The sequence below is a fragment of the Euwallacea fornicatus genome, chromosome 20 (genome assembly GCF_040115645.1).
Source record: "Euwallacea fornicatus isolate EFF26 chromosome 20, ASM4011564v1, whole genome shotgun sequence".
Lineage (NCBI taxonomy): Eukaryota > Metazoa > Arthropoda > Insecta > Coleoptera > Curculionidae > Euwallacea > Euwallacea fornicatus.
The window spans coordinates 2,565,957-2,583,137 of record NC_089560.1 but is presented as its reverse complement, the minus strand read 5'-3'; the positions used below and the strand labels follow the sequence as shown (position 1 = coordinate 2,583,137).

Here is a 17,181-nt window from a genome sequence, read left to right as displayed (position 1 = left end):
TGTTAAAGGCAGGTTCAGGATATATTTCGTGTGAATTGCATTGACCCATCCATGAAACTTAAGAAGATACTCATGTTGAGTATGACCTAATTAAATGCTAAAAAATATATATAATTTGAGGGGGAACAATGTTTTTCACCCACCTTGTGCAGGGTTCTCGATTTTTAAAATGTACCTTCATTATCCCCGTTTTACACTCCTAACTTCCTATATAAAATTCCGTTGCGCTATAAAAATCTGAAATTTTAAAAACAAGAGGCGGTTTGGAGGCGTTTTGGAGGGCTGGTACTCGATATTTAAACAAAAATTAGTTTTCAATATTTTTAACTTTTCGGCCGAAATTCAGGGATTTTCTCTGGCTCAGTGAGGCTGAATGAATTATTCAATAAATATGAGCATTCGGATGCAAATCTACTGTTTGTTTGAGTTTTAGCAACGCCACCAGTGGCGTCCCCCATTTTTGACACGGATCTAAGACTTAAGTTTTTAATAATTCAAGAGTTTGCAAAATCTGCATGGAATTTTCTTGTTTTCCAGTTCCTTATGGTTATAACAGGAGATTACACTCCTCCTATGTTGAAAATGGACTTTCCCCAATCAATCATCGGGGAAAAAACAGCGTTGTTCAATTCCGGTAAGGGTATTAACCCTTGAAGTAGGTTTTCTCTATTTTTCACCTCCTCATCAGTAGTTTCTGTTACTAAAGGAAATTGACTTCCCACCTTTTTTTTTTAGTATTTACGACTTTTTCTATTCATATTCGAGGGCTCTAGTGGCGTTTGGAGAAACGAGAACTGTTGAAATTTGTTAAACTCGTTTGACACGTCGAAGAACTACAGAAACAAGAAATGTTGCTTCATTCGATTTCGTTAACGGTTTCAAAACTATGCTGCTGTGATCTTTAAGCAAACTTTCATAACTTATTCCCTTCCAGCTCGAGATCCGGGCATTGGTCCTGCCAATCAATAAATTATGCGAAAAACGGCACAGATCATGTCTAAATTGCGCTAATCGAATCTGCGGTTTAGAATTTTCTTTGCTAATTGATAACCTCAAACTCGAGGCCTCCATTGGCGGCTCATGAAACGGGAAACTCTCTTCCATTTCTCACAAGATGCTTAATCAGTCGCGACATTGTTAACTTCTCCCTCAAAGAAATTTTCAGTCCTCTAAAAAAGTTCATGAGATCTATCCTACATTGTTTTATATCTAAGCCATATGCCGTTAAAAGTTTGAAGAATGACCCTGTAGATTCATGTCGAAGTCGTTATTTGTTCTCCCGGAATCGACAGCTGTACTTCTGGGGGGGTTCGCTGATTGCGGACGTGATAAGAAAGCGCAATGTCCAACTAAACTTCAAAGATAACGACAAAAAGCGTTATATTGTTAGAACTTTATCTCGACGGCCTGTCTGCTCTATCGATTGAATTCAGAAATGAAAGAGACCTTTTAAACAGAGATTTTTGCTCCAACTTTTACACGAAGAACATTCGTATCATGGAACGAAGGAAATTAATTTGGGCGGATCACTTTTGGCTCTAAAACCGGCAATAAATTACCAAATTACAGGATAAGAACATGCTTTTAAAACACAATCCGTAGGTGTGAAACACTCTAATCGAACGCCGGGATTAACATGAAAATTCAATATAATTATGTTAAAGAGGCGGACGCGGCCGAGTCATAGACGAATTCGTCCATTACGGGCCTTATAAGGAGAAGGGGTCTAAATAAAAGCTAAATTAGCTTAGATAAAGCTATTGACGCCCCCAAGGCACTCCAATCTCAACGACAAAAGTGCACTTAAAGCTTAAATTATCACTAATAAACGAAGATCGTACTCATGAGAATATCTTTATGGAGACCACTAGACAACTCTTGGTGAAATAATAGCCTTCGGAATATATAATACGGTCAAAGTTAGCAACAACTTTGTCTATTTAGTATATAAGTGCTTACAAGTTCTTGAATTTGAATACTATATTTGCAAGTCGGCGTGGACCCCATTGCATACTGTGAAACCATTATATTCGATTAGAAGACAATTCTTAATGGATAAGTTAATTTCGCTGAGGTCCGGAAGACCATCAAAGATTGAGAATGGTTATTACATTCGGAAATCTACAGAAGTAGGTCAGTTCAGATCACTAGTAAATAAAATCACAAATAAATTAGGTCACACGTGGGATTGAAGGAGGTAGAGTCGATTCGGGTTACTACACTCGCCGAACCTGATTAGGTGCATTGATTGACTCGGCGAAGCAATACGTTTGGGGCGAAATGCACTTCTTTTTAGTTTTGTTAAAAAATTTAGATTCTTGTTTGGTTTATTAACGAAAATCCACATGGAAAAAATTGCAATTAGGGGTTTTAATCTCGACATGCCATTCGAACAATTCCCTCATCGATATTCATCCATCATATATCATGAGCGCTGACAGTCGCACTAACCTTAATTGACCGGAGTTCCTTTCTTGTAGAATGTTGAGGTGTTAACTCACTAAACACTCTGTCCCGGTCTGCGTTGAAAGCGCCATGAAAAATATCTTCGGGGAGGCTGGAGGAGGAGGGATGGCTGACATGCAAAAGCTTTCTTTCTGTTTCAATTTCGCGTTGTGACGTCCAGTTGTAATGAACTTTAACATATCTACAGACACACGTGCGGTAGGAAGTTTTGCCGTACAGATAGCAATGACAAAGAGCATTCGAACAATGCTACTGCGATTTGCGCACGAAGGTGTTGCGGCAGGGCCACTTTACCGTATCCTCAAAGATAAATATCGTATTAATTATAACTTTATATCACAATTAAATATTCGCTAAAATAAATAATATTACACGTGCTGCGTGAAATTTTCGCATTCCTCTGTCCGTCAACTTTTCTCTCTTCATACCTGAAAAACAGACAAAATGTAGCAAAATCAAATTTTCATGTCGTACCATTTTGCAAATAATAAAAAATTGATTCATGTGTGCAAATGCAATTTCAGGATTTTTCTCTTTTCAGGTTTGGCGGCAGCGCTTTGTATATTTACTTTTTCGCATAGATAATTTATTTATTTCCCTGGCCATGTTTTTATTTAGCATGAGCTAGCCTGGAAATTGAAACTTATGACTAATTTCGACTGAAATCCTCACCGAGAACTTCAATTAATGGTCGGTCTGCTATGAGTCAGGTCACGTACTGGTTACGGTCAGATCAAATTTTGCAACATTCATTTTGTTTTGTTTATTCTCATTAGCACCCACGGTCAAGTTAAGATCAAACAATAGAAGACGAACGCTACAATATTTGAGCTGACCGTGACCTCAGCGATAATACGGATCGTCCTTAAACGTGAAGTGCCACTAACCTGTTATAACTCGAAGGCTGAAAATTGTAGTCACCTTTATCTAAAATGGTCACCGAGAATTGCGATTAACCTAATTTAACCTGAGCGCTAAGAACCTCCCTCGCGTGAATTACTGAGCAGTGAGAACTTCATTCAACTAAACCGGAATCCACTCGATCCTTGAGAGAACTAAAAGAGCGCTGAAAGAAAAGCAGAAGTGCACGCCGCAAACATTATTTTTTAATTTCAAAATTCGCAGGAAACCTTCCAAATTTTAGATGAATTTATTTTATCAACTCTTTTTTCATTGTCTGGGCTCCCCGACAGAGTGTTGCCAAACCAGAGGCCAAGTCCAGACAAGACGAAGACTTAATAGGTGCGTTCGCCAAAGATCAAATCCGAATAAAGCAACTTAACATTAAAATTTATACGATGTTATTCTTTGCAAAAGATGGCGAGTATAGGAGACTGTTCAAAATTAAATTGATTCGGGAAATATTAGATTAGACCGCCTACAATGAAGCAGCTAACCGCGGGATCGAGTGAGAATAAACGGTTTAAGATAATAGTGTACAGGGTGTCTTATTTTTTTACGTAATTGGGGGGTCTTAGGCGTTTCCCGAAAGCCCCACGACCTTTTTGTTTACGAATTATTTAAATTTTAGCAAAAACATCTTTTGCGCATTTTTTATCTGCAATCCAGTGGCGGGACCGATTTTTTTTCTAGCTTAACTTGTTTTCAAGCCACTGACGAAAGAAGCATTTTTGTTGCCGTCTGTGACTCCATCAACTAGCGATTTTTTTAGCTTTCTTAAAATATGCGGTTCCGTATGTTTGTTTCGGTAAATAAAACAATTATAAATTAGATTTTTGGAAAACGCCTCCTGCTCAAGTCAGCTATGAGCGTTTGTGCACTACGCACATTCGTAGCTAGGTATATGCAACTTCACGCAATTGTTTCATGTGAGTAAATATTAGGAACGTAGATGTAGCGGGATTTAAAGATATACTTAAATTTAATGTTTCAAAGCTTTACTTAAAATGATAATTAATTACTCAAGTTAATATATTTTTTTGATGATTTATGTTAATAATACGAAGCATGAAATTTTTTAAATGTTGGATATGATTGGCAGGTACTACCAGCGCGATTTTAATAAAGACCAAGCTGCAGAGGCCTATTTTAATAGGTGGGTAGGGCGTCTGTTAGTTTAACAATATTTTTGGAAAGGCAATACAATAATGCTACTTTATTAACGATTCCTTGGAAGAAGACGTCCCCACAACAATATATCAGCCAAATTAAAAGGACATCTATTGAACTATGAATTGTTACACAAATAAAAATGTTGTTATTTTTTTCTTCTAAATCAATAAGTTTTTAATATGGCATATGTGCTACCAGGGTATTTTTTCAAATGAAAAATAAAGTCCTTTACCATTTTCTTATTTACGAAATAAATATGTATACGGAGCTATAGGTTTTGAGCAACGTAAAGAAACTTTCTATTTAATGGAGCCATAGCCAACGAAATGCACTAAAGATATTTTGCCAAAATTTCGATTATTCACAAACAAAAAAACTTGTTTGGCTTTAAAGAAAATGGCATAAAACGAAGGACACTGTATTTCCCTAAACGAGTCGGGATGTTAAAATGCTGTTTAGGTTATTGAAATTGGCTCAAAAATCGGGCCAAGGCTCCCGACTACGGTTTTTCTCCATCTACTCTGGAAATACCTGAACACCCCCCCCATGTACATCGAAAATAGGACACTTTGTACAAGGTGTCCCAGTTTTGACGTGGTTGTTAAGAAATTTCGCTTGAAAACTAAGATATGTAAAAATGCTTTAGCCAATATTGTGCTACGGTTTTGAGTATAAATCGTAGTATAAACAGTTTTTTTAATAGTTTCCTTTGTTTCTGGGATATAGAGTGAAACTGAAATTGTTGCATTTGGAAACACCTTCCGTAACTTTTTTATTAAAAAAAAACTTTGTAATTTTGAAAACGGTTCCTCATAGATTTTTTACGTAGAACTCTGACGTAACGTAAAATTTCTTATTAATCTCATCATTTCTAGCATACACACCCACCTTATCTGTTTTTTGTAACACCCTGTATTTGTTAAATCTGTCGTGTCCCCCTTTTGATGCGCCTTACAGCAATATATGAAACTATTAGGAAGCATTAAGCATCTTTGTATCTAAGTAGGATTTCTTAATAAACCCATAAACAAAAAGGGACGCCATGTACAGCAGCTAATCATGTTTTCTGCGCCTTAAAACGGTATAACCATTTAGCAAGCTCCGAGTAAAAATAGAAAAGACCTCTAATCCGTTTTAATAAGACAATGTAAAGCTGTGGCAAATTGAAGCAGGAAGTACTTTCCTTACTTACAATCTTTACACAGCTACGAGGAATACAATTTAGGTCAGCTTTCATACGATCATTATATTTAGATTCGTAATTGCAGTTCGGAGATATGTTTTCTATGGGAATTTTTAGATATTTTCAATCACTCTTATACCGAAAACTTGCTGAAAACATTGGCATCTGTTCCAATTGCATTCAACTTCTTTATCGTATTACTCCTATATAGATGGAGAAAAATAAAAACTCTCAATTTCAGTATAGATTTCCTCATAGCTCCGCTTCATTCATCTTCTCATGAAAATTCTAAATTCTAGAAATAAGACAGCTAACAAATCCGAAATGTTTTTAACTTTGCTTTGAGCGGGCTCTCGAGGTCCCCGATTTTCTTTGTGGCGCACCTATTCGAAGTCCCTAAATTGATTTAAACCTGATGTCATTTAAGAAAATGCACCGGGGTTTCCATTGAAGCCGGTCAGGAGTTGCTTAAGTTCCACCTTGAGGATGGCAGTTTTCGGTTGAGAAGAATTGAATTTGGTTGCTGATATTAATAATAAGCGAGCGCCGCATACCAACGCAATAGATAAATGTAAAAGTGTTAAAAAGCTGAAATTACTGCTCACCGTGTAGTGTTTTTAATTATAAAAACCCATTTGGGACAAAACCTGCTGGTACATAAAAAACATTCATTTACACTCTCTCCAATAAACCCACATCTGCATATTTGTGTAGGCGGCTAATAATAATTCAGTTAATATTTTTTTTGACAACGTTCCGCCGGGGATCAGAGGTGAGCACTCTATTTAGAGCCTCTGTGAAGTCGCTTGATTAATATGACAGTTTAATTTTCCGTGTAAGCACATGTGTTCCTTGTCGCGTTAATAGGCCGTGCCAGTAGTCTAATGGGACATGAATATTTTTCTATTTTGAAACTTTCCTTTTGGTACCCCCGAAAATTTTAAAGCCAACAGAGCTCCAACGAATCAGAGTATGACGTCAATACGGCCTGGGTATATCTGCCCCTGACAGGGCCTCAATCATGACCTTAAAGCGCCCCTTATCCCTGTAGTGTGTGGCTTGGAAAGTTGATTAATTCGACCACTTAAGCCCGTCTATTTAGATTAGCTGTATTCGGTGATGAACATCTTTATAGCATATGTGGGCTATTAAAGGGCCCTTTGTCGCTTTGTTAATGGGATCCAATGATACTCAAGCGTACGGCTTCTAATATGAAGAAGATGTTAAATAATCAATAATTTCTGTTTGAGATATCTCAAGAAGGAGGAAAGTCAGGGACGGATTAAACAACAATTCGAAGACTTTCCGATTTTTGCGTTTTGACCTCCCATTCGATACCTCCCTCTAAATATAGGAAATTATCGGCGTCCTCTCTCTCTCGTGAGTGTTTTTACCGTCAATGAAACTCACTATCTTCTAAAAAACGAAAACTCGATTTTTTCATCATTTATTGCTGCTGTTTGCTTGTGACAATACAAGTTTTTTTCCCAAGAAATTATTCCACTCATCAAAAACAAGGGTGAAGAAAATAATAAAACCGACGTTTAAGTCCCTTCTTAAGGCAGTTGCTACGTCGCGCATAAAAGTAGAATGGGGGGTGTGTTTTATTCCGTAATTGGTTTGCAAAATGAAAGTTGACGTACGAGGTGCGATCAAAAAGTACCAGGACATTTGAATTACGGGGCAACGTCGCAACGTAGCGCAGAGCGGCTGGCAGCATTGTTTAGCGTGATTCAGGTCAAGCACCACTGTTTTTTTTCCATGCTGACTTTTTTTCGTTTTCGCGAAGTTACAGCTACGAATATTTTGCAACATGAATTTAAATGAAGAACAAGGTGTTTGCATCAAGTTTTGAATTAAAGTGGGCAAAACTTTTACGGGAACTTTTTAAATATCGCAAGAGGGGTTTGTAAATGGACGTTCGAGCCGGTCACGGTGTCGTGAGTGGTTCAAGAGGTTCGAAGAAGGACGGAAGTCGTCAGCGGACAGTCCACGTCCAGGGCAGCCATCGACTTCCACCGATCAAGGATATGCGGAAAGGGTGAAGAGTCTCATGTCGTCAAATCGTCCTCTAACCATTCGGGAGATGACCGAGGAGCGCAAAATTTCATTTGGTTCGCGTCAAATGATGTCATGATGATGTACCATGACAGCGCACCAGTTGATTCTTCGTTGTTAATTCACCATTTACGCACAAAATACGGCATCGCTGTCGTCCCCCAGCCCCCGTAATCGCCAAACCTGGCCCCTGCCGACTCGTTCGTGTGTCCCGAACTCAAGAGGCCTGTGAAAGGGCAGCGGTTTGATGCGATTCAAAACGTTGAAGGAAAATCGCTGGATGAGCTAACAGCATGCTACAAGGACAGTTCTCAGGATTCTGCCAGCGCTGGAAACGATGCCACGAGAAGTGTATGTATTGCCAAGGGGAGTGCTCGGAAGGACGCAATGTTGAATAATATTTTATACTTTTAAACGCAGTTTTTTAGCATTAGTCTTGGAACTTTTTGATCACCGCTCGTACTTTTCGAATTTGGCCAAAAACCGTTAATTTAAAAAATTACGCGGAGTCCAGTTTTCGAAGAAAGCCCTAGTTACGTTTAACGGGGCGGCACTATATTGGTCCAAATATGTAAGAGAGGAAAAATAGGGACTGCTGTGCATCGTCTAAGGTTTCCTTGAAGGTCAATTTCAAGGTTGCGGTCTGAGGTTGGCCCTCGTAGAATCCTCAGATGGGGACGGTCAATTTTCGAAAAAGACAACATCGTCAATCAAGGCACTGATCAGGGTCTTCTCAAGGTACTAATTGTTTAAAATAAGTAGGAACATTTCACACCGCTAAATTATTATTTTCACTCTTTGTGAAGAATCTTGAATATTAAAACATCGGTTTAGCTTATTCTGTTTTAGGCATTACCGACTTTTTAATTAAGAACTTCCAAACTTAATTAACATTTTTGCCGGCCTGAGTGCCGATTTTATTCAAATGACGTCGAGTTCGTTGAACGTTTTCAGGGACTAAAAGTAAATATTATCTGGCGCTACATACTTTCATCTTGGCACTTATAATGGGCCAAAAATAAGAATTCACCTTTAACCTTTACGACTTGGCAGCGAGTAGGAAATGGTTTCGGTCCCATCGTGAAAAACGTTACTGGAGGAGTCAACACACGAGTTGGAATTGAAGGGCCCTTGAAAGTTGTCAAGACTCTTGAACCATCCCATGCGTGCCGCATTGGGGTGCTTATGCCTAAATAGGTACAAAAAGCTAAGAGACCATTTGGATGTTAAGTGCTTTTCAGGTTGAGCTATTGTCAGTGGTAATAACCACAATGTCGTGAGATGCAAGTTAGATGTCTGATGTTAACGTAAAAGGTAAATCTCAAAGTATATCGCGCAAACAAATCTACTCGGGCAGTCTAATAAATAAAATCAAATCATTTTTGTGAAGAGGCACAAACAAGGAAGAAAACAGATTATTTCCCAGATATGGATGCTCTGAACCATGTTATGCTAATAGCATCGACCAGTTCTAAAGACACAAGAATCGCGGCCCACACAGACCTCTAAATTTTATTTATTTACATGGCGTTACACTATTCGCAGTTTTTTTGGTAGGCAACATGGAAATATATGTTTATTATATGGGTCATAAATTTCTCAGGCGCCACTATGCTTTACTTTATATACAAGCTGTTCTAATGTTATAGCTTGTAAATTATGTCGTTATTCGAGTAGGCATTTATTTAAATTTGGCAGCTAGTTGTGGAGGCGAAGAGCTTCGTATAGCTATGAGTCACAAAACAGTAGGAGGTCACCGTAAAATTCCTCACAGCACCATCCTGTTACAAAACATAATAGAGCTGATAGAAAATCTTGGCCTGCGCGCATGCCTGAAGTTATTTATCTTGCCGATAGAGTAAAACTGAAAATTACGAGAGTGTTACTTAGAATACGCGAACAAAATTTGCATACGAAGAAAACCCTTAGGAAGCCCGCCCATCCTACACGAGCGACGACTGCCCATAGTTCGTTCTTCTCCAAGAAAAAAAAAAGTATAAGGAAGATCCAGAGGTCACAATGGTGTGACAATAATTTGATTCTGGCAGCATGTCGAATGCCTACAGAAAAAGATGATGGACAAGGCCTCTTACTCTTACTTAGCTACACACGTTCTTGATCTTGATTATGCCTGTGCCCAGAGCGTTTCGACAAGAGCAATCAAGCTCGTGTGTAAGACGATACGCGAGGAACTTACCTCCTAGGAGGGAAGTCCCATATGTGAACAGTGGAACAAAAAGAATGGCAAAAACCATCGGAGGAAGTAGCAGTGATGAAGCTGCAGGATATGCAACCTCTTCTGGTAACGGTATTTAGCTTGCAAAGGGCGGCGAGTCGCAAAACGTGTATATTGACCTTAGCTTAGTATTACATGTTATAACTTAACTTAGACTTAACTTGGTCCCTAGAGTTAATTTTCGGAAAAAAACACAATTTGCAGCAATTCTCTCTCTCAAGTGGTTTACGGCCTTAACTTAAAATGCACATTTTACGATTTGTCCCCTTTTGGACGCGCTTGAGAGAATTGTTGAACGGCAGTCCCGGTCTTTTATCTAAGAACTGTCCCGGTGCATCTTTTAACTGCTATTCCAGCACCTCATTACTAACATATCAATAGAATTGTCAATTCGTCTCTCTAGCTAACATTGAACTGTGCATGGAACAATATAAAGAGTGGGGCTTTATGTTAGAGAAATCCTTGATGTAAACGAACCTGTGAGTTGACTTAAATTTGTGTGGGAAAAAAATTCAAAAAACAAATACAGTGGAACTATCGCGGGGAAAAAGGCAAAAAACTCAAAATCGATCATTCACTGTGCCTCGTAGTATCACCAAAACCGTTGACTCCGAACTTGAAGTCATGTGTGTAGATCTGTGCCAGAAAATGGAACGAGGGAGCAAAAACTCTATTAATTTTTAATTTCTTTATTTTAACACGAATGATACAATAATACAAATGATACAGAAGCACCGGAAGTGCTAAATCGAACGGGCATTGCAAAATCGAAATTCTTCTACGCTTTACAGTAAATGCAAATCCGTTGACCAGTAAATCGTAAACATCCATGGATTTTTGCCAGGAAAAGGTGCAGACCTCAACAATTGCACAAGTGTGCAAATAAATATGTTATACGTATACAGGGTGTCCATTTGACAGCCACCCGGACTCTTGTGCCTTTATTCGTGATTTCATAACAAAATCAATTATGGGAATGTATATAAGGCTTACAAAGATAAATTAAAAAATTTGCCGCAATCCGACAGGGTGTCCCAAAAAAACTGGACGTCATAGAGTGTCTTTTTTTTTTAATGGGACTACCTACTTTTTTTGCATGCAATGATGTCACCACTTGACCCTGTGTTAATTGCTGGAATTTTTTAATTCTGGGATGTAGTAATCCAAGCTATGACGTTTTGGAAAGGCATTTTAGACTTTTGCAGTGTCTCATAAAAAAATTGGTATAGCAGCTAGCTTAAGTTCGATAATTTTAGGATGGATTCTCATACAAAACCACTTTAGCAGGCACGAATGCTCATTCAGTCAAAAATACATGCAGGGTATTCGCAATAGCAACTTCAATTTTCACCTTTTCAACATTAGTTGCTTTGAGTTTTTCAAATGGGATGGTATGGATTTTCGTGACGCAGGATGAAAGAAAATCCAATTTTCTTCATTCCGGTATAAAATAACGTCTTTTTGTCTTAACTTAAATATTAATGAAATTATTAATTGTTTCGGAAAAACCTGCCACTGTACATGACAACATAATCGACTGAACCGCCAGTATCTGCTTGCGTGACTACCGCTAAGGCCTGTAACTTGAAACGGGTAAAGCCCTCGGTTAGTGTAACCAAAGCTCCTCACATTCATACGTTAAAAAACTGAAAAAACCACGTTTCTTGTATCCACGGCTGTTTTCATTTTATCAATAAAACCTGATTCATTTCTAGGAAAGAAAAATACTATTTACGTGTTAGTTTTAGGCGTTATGAATAAAGTAAGCAATTCACCGTTAACACTTCCAAGACATCTATTATCGTCAATTAAGAACTTTCTATATATTGTTTTTTCAGTGAATTACGCTCAGTTGATATTCCAGGCACGTTCCCCTCATATGTTTGTTTAATACTACTCAAAAGCATTAACTTTAGGTGTACTGTTCTTACAGTAGTATATTTTATAGCATAAAATGTGTTCATAACATTTCCAATTCATAAATAAACAAGCCGCCGTTCTTAAGAGAGATAGGACCGAATTTATCCCGACATATTGGAATTTATACGAAGAACGGTTTATGTTAATGGCATTAAACTTAGAGCCCATATTTCGGGGATCTTAATAGTTTATGTATCCGAAACTATGGTGGATAAGAAGCCTTTTCGATTCCGAAGAAATCAGCCTGTTTGTTTACGTCCTCTTGTTTTATGAGGTGCAAGTATGATAATGTAAACTGAGTGTGAAATATCGCTAACGGTTTGTATATTTGGAGTGCTGAGGCTCCGGATATTGGCTGCATTAACTTCGTTTTTTTCCACAAATATTTTCTTTACGTGAAGTGGTTTCTATCATTTTCATGGATAAACAATCAAGCGGGAAACAGGCCATTGCCGACAATTAGGAATTGAGCACTAGTTTTTGAGCAAAGGAGCTTAAAATTCTCTATTATTATTATTACTAGGTTTATTCATCGCCCATGGGGATATTTTCAGTCTCACGGATCTTTTAATTAAACTTTGCGATCTGCGTAATAATCACATCAACTCAAAACACTTACGAAAAATACATAGGGTGACCCAAAAATTAATAGAACAAAAGGTAACAGCAGACTTCTGTCATAAACATGTTAAGATCCAACGCAAATGTTGCGTTCCGAAAGTTTATAGTAACAAGGATGCAGGCTATCAAAGTTTAAATTTTATTTCATAAATTCACAGTCTTTTGGCTTATGGTGCTGAAATGTGGTGTCCGGAGGTTTTCAGACGTGGCATACAAGCTAAAGCTCCCGATTTTATTGTAACCAATAGGGCACATCAATTGAAACCGTCTTGGCCATTTAAAAGGGCTCTAGTTTTTCTTCTATGCAGCTCCAGCAGCCCTATTAATAAAACATATTATTCTACTTAATATTTTAGATAAAAAAAGTATACCTGTTAGCAGCCTCACACCTTCATGGTGGTTCGGTTATTTGCTAGCTTAATCCCTTATGAATATTGGCATATACAGAGTGTAACATTTAACTTGAGGTGTCGCAATATCTCGAATATTAAGAGCTCTACGAAAAAAATGCATTTACGCTAAAATGAGTACCCTTCTGCTCCTCCTTGTGGGGGGGGGGGAGGTAATTTTGAATTCTTAATCGGCATCCTCCACTGTTTATTGCAGATTCGTATTTTACGGCAAAAATACAGTAAATTCGTCTTGAACATTTTTTCCGACACATGATAGATGGCGCCGTGATCAACGAAATTTAATGTTCCTTTCGCTTATGATTTATCTTCATGTTTGTTTTTGAGATTTTTGCCGTTAGTTTTTAAAGTAAATGCTGAAAATGATGGCCTTCAACGTCAATGCACTTATTAGGTCGCATTTCAAACGACTGAACACAACTGAGAAGTGTTTCTTCTGGGATTTCGGCATAAGCATTTCTTCGTTTTTTTTTTATACGTTTAAACAAAAAACTTAAACAATCATAAATATGTTATTTTTATTTACCCCCAAACAACACGTGAGAATAAAGTTTTTTTAAAAGGAGATTTCATCAAACGTTCTGATAAGCGAAAGCAAAATTAATATTCGCCGATTATAGCGCCATCTATCACGAATCGAAAAAAATGTTCAAGATAAATTCTACGTATTTGTTGCCATTTAATAAGTCAAAAGGCCCCCCCCTTTCTCCACCCGCAAGGAAGAGTAGAGGGGGACTAATGTTAGGATCAATGTATTTCGTCCGTGGTATAATTAATCTTTCATAATAGACATTTTTTCCGTTGAGCGCTTATTATTCGAGATATTGCAAGGTCTCAAGTTGAATTTTACACACCCTGTGTATTTTCGAATAGAGCCGAAAGCTGGCGAAGTTAAACGAAGTCGGTACGCGTTTGTTTCGTTTGCATGAGCGCCATCCTTAAACCGAATACCGACGCGTCGGTGACAGAGTCGTAACTCGTCAAAGTCGCTACGAATTTTTCATTTTAAATTACTTGAAACTGATATTTTTTGTGTTTTACATGTTGTTAACAACATAAATATCTCCACGAATGGCCAAGTCTTGATGCTACTAGCGCAGGTACACCTTTTTTGTCCGATATATTAAACATAATAATATTTATTTATTAATAGGGCTGCAAGAGATGCGTAGAAACAAAGTAAAGCCCTTTTAGCTAGCCAAGACGGTTTCCAGTGGCGCCACCTATCAGCTGCAATAAAACCGCCAACGCTAGATTGTGTGCCACGGCCGAAAACCCCCGTATACCAAATTTCAATTCCGTGACTACACGGGGAAACATATAAAATAAAATCAAAAAACCAATTTAAACTTTAACACCTTGTATCTTGGCTGATGCTAACTTTCGGTATGCAACAATTGCGCTGAATCTAAATATTTTGATGGCAGGACGCTGCCGTTGCCCTTTGGCTCATTGCGTTTGGGACACCCAGTACGTGTATGTTAATCGAGCTGCAGAGGATGGAGGCGAACAAAAAAAAAACTCACTCGATAGTAGGGAGGATTTTATGGTTTCTCAACACACCTCTTCAACTAAGTCCCACAAGAGCTGCTTAAACATACCTATTCAACAAAACTACTTTCAAACATACTTACAGCTGGTGGTTTGAAGAGTACATAAATCAGCTGATTTTCGGTGCAGCCTCTTCTATAACATCGTGAATAATAATCTCTTACCGACACATGGAATCACTCATCCATTCGAAAACAGGAATTCCAGGATAGTCAAAAAAATAATAATGCACGCAGCATGGCTCAAAGAGAGAAAACTTCAAGGGAATTTTAAGGCTTCAACAACCCGAACTGGCACAATGTACAAACTAATATGTGCTTATGGATTAAGTACACCGAAACTCATCTATCGTCAGCGTTAGAACTAGAAGAACGCATGAGCTCGCTTCAGGCACATCAAGCATCAAGAGAGAGTGCTTGGAACGAATCCGATGAAAACCAAAATAATCTTGAGTTAATTAATAACCGATTGGAAACCTCTCTAGAATAAACGTTTGTTTGCACATTCCGGGTTTCAAGGAGAATCAGTCTTACTCCGAAAGCTAAGATTTATTTTACCAATTGCTGGTTAGATCTTTTGAGAAGAGTATTTGATAAACATGTTAGAAATCTTCTCACAAAGGGCGGTCAAGATGATCATCCTCGAAATCCCCTTGAGGGATGGACTTTGAAACTTTGTGTATATTTTTGTTGCACGTTTTGTGACGTTTCTCCTCTTCTGTCCCAACTTTTCTATCCCCCTGATCGGATCGGTGTCTGTGGGCGAAACTGAATAAAAATGAAGGTTTAAACGATACTTTACTTTGAATAAAAAGTTAATAAACTCCTCCGTTTCTACTATTTTATTAATAGAATTTTCCGATGAGTAAAACTCTTTTCGATGAAGCACATATGGTCACTAGACCGATCACTGAGGATTTCCTATAGACAAAGTCACTCCTTGATCACCCTGTTTCAGAGATTTATCCTCTATTAAGAAATGATGAAAGTCATTTTATTGAGGGTTCGCTTTTCGGAGGTTATCGATTTTATTTGCAAATCTCGGTCATTATCCTTTTGTAGCATGTTTTTTTAAGAAGTGGTTTTGCACGTAATTAATTTCGTCAAGTTACGAAATGGACCAACCGATTCTGAAACTGTTAAATTCCAGTTAGAAAACCTGGTTTGCAAAAGCCGCAAACACACATTGAGACTAGACTACTTCTAAAAGCATATACCCCGCACCCAAAATGAAATTTAAAAAATCTCTTTTAGATTGGCATATCCAGCGATTAAGGACGAATACTTCTTCAGATCCAAGAACTCAGCATCAACGTTGATATACAAGGTGTCACATATCATCATGGAGGTATTTCAGGGGGCAATAGTTCTCGGCAAAATTATAAAACAACGTTAATAGACCCATTGGCAAAAAAACACAATTTTCGGTATACAAAGTAGTGGAGCTTCACATTGTTTTTTATATTTTACGTTTTCCTAATTTTTAAAATTTATTTTGAAAAATTCAACCAAAATTGTCATAACGGCTGAAGTTCAGTCATGGCATTTTGGATTATAGACCGTAATGTACAGGACAAACCGCAAAAAGAATCAATATGTACTATGGGTTTCACGTTAAACTTTATTATTTTGAAAATGGTTTGGTATAGGTATGGGTAACAACTGATACAACTCGGTAGAGACAACCATTCTCTGCTTGATACTGCTTAAAGTTATTGGGTATGCTATTAAAAAAAAAGACTTGTGCAACTTCAAAAGTACGAATGTTAGCAGGCAAACTTGGTACACCCTGTAACTGGACAGATATGTAGTTTTAAAATTGGTCACCATACAGGCACGTTTTTAGTTCAAGGTAAAATATCTCGAAAGCGGTAAGAGCTAAGTATAGGCAATTCTACAGAAAATGTGTCTCAAAAATTATGTAGAATTTGAAAATAAGATAATATACTGGGAGTTCCGTTTGAAATAAGCAGATCGACAACTGTTTCCGGTTAAACCGGAAGTGATAGGATGTTGAAATATATTTTTTAAATAGTACATATCGAAGTTAACCACAAATTTCCGAATTCGTACCACTTTTAGATCTTGGTAAATTTTTAATTAACGGATTGGGTGAACGACCCTGTATGAGCTGAATTTTCTCAATTCGCATCGATAGAAATTTTTGCAAATTCTATGAAAACGGTGAAAGATGCGAAAATACTGTAACAGACGAAAATGCTAAAGGATTGAAGAAGGAATTTAAGTTTGGTGTCAGAATTCCTGCAGAGTGTTCCAAACAAGACATAAAGCATAAAATGGTACATGAGCCAAAACAACGTGACACCTTGTATATATGTACTCGTCGTTGACATTGACATTTTATTGTAGGGGATCTTAAAGTAAACGGTGTTTGAAATTTTCAAAACTGAACGCAACGCACACGCGGGGAAAGCCCAAAATATGGAAGAAATGTCAAACTGTCGAGAATGGTACGTTTTTGACCACAGGTCTATCAGCATTTTTTTTTTGTTATTTTGCAGCAGACTGTCGTGCCCTGAAGTATCGCCGTGGTGATACATTGCACCCCGTAGAATCCCCCCCCCCCCCCGGGGGGGGGTGTCATAACAGAATATTGAAAATTACTTCTAAAGTTTGGAACTTCGTGCAAATGAAAAAAGTCTT

General features: G+C 37.8%; 1 protein-coding gene and 2 long non-coding RNA genes across 31 annotated transcripts in view; 2 read left to right on the top strand and 1 right to left on the bottom strand.

Moving 5' to 3' along the window:
- LOC136345541 (uncharacterized) overlaps nucleotides 1-17,181 on the bottom strand; it is a 117,463-nt gene that overhangs the window by 23,206 nt on the left and 77,076 nt on the right. Inside the window, exon 3 of one of the 2 annotated variants that reach the window (XR_010733158.1) lies at nucleotides 2,781-2,894. The exons of the other annotated variant lie outside the window; for it this stretch is intronic. This is a non-coding gene — a long non-coding RNA (uncharacterized lncRNA). Of the gene's footprint in view, nucleotides 1-2,780; nucleotides 2,895-17,181 lie in introns of those variants that run through there. 2 annotated transcript variants of the gene reach the window in all.
- Nucleotides 1-17,181, top strand: part of LOC136345514 (collagen alpha chain CG42342-like) — a 148,315-nt gene that overhangs the window by 55,299 nt on the left and 75,835 nt on the right. The window lies entirely within an intron of this gene.
- Nucleotides 1-17,181, top strand: part of LOC136345542 (uncharacterized) — a 37,451-nt gene that overhangs the window by 11,150 nt on the left and 9,120 nt on the right. The window lies entirely within an intron of this gene.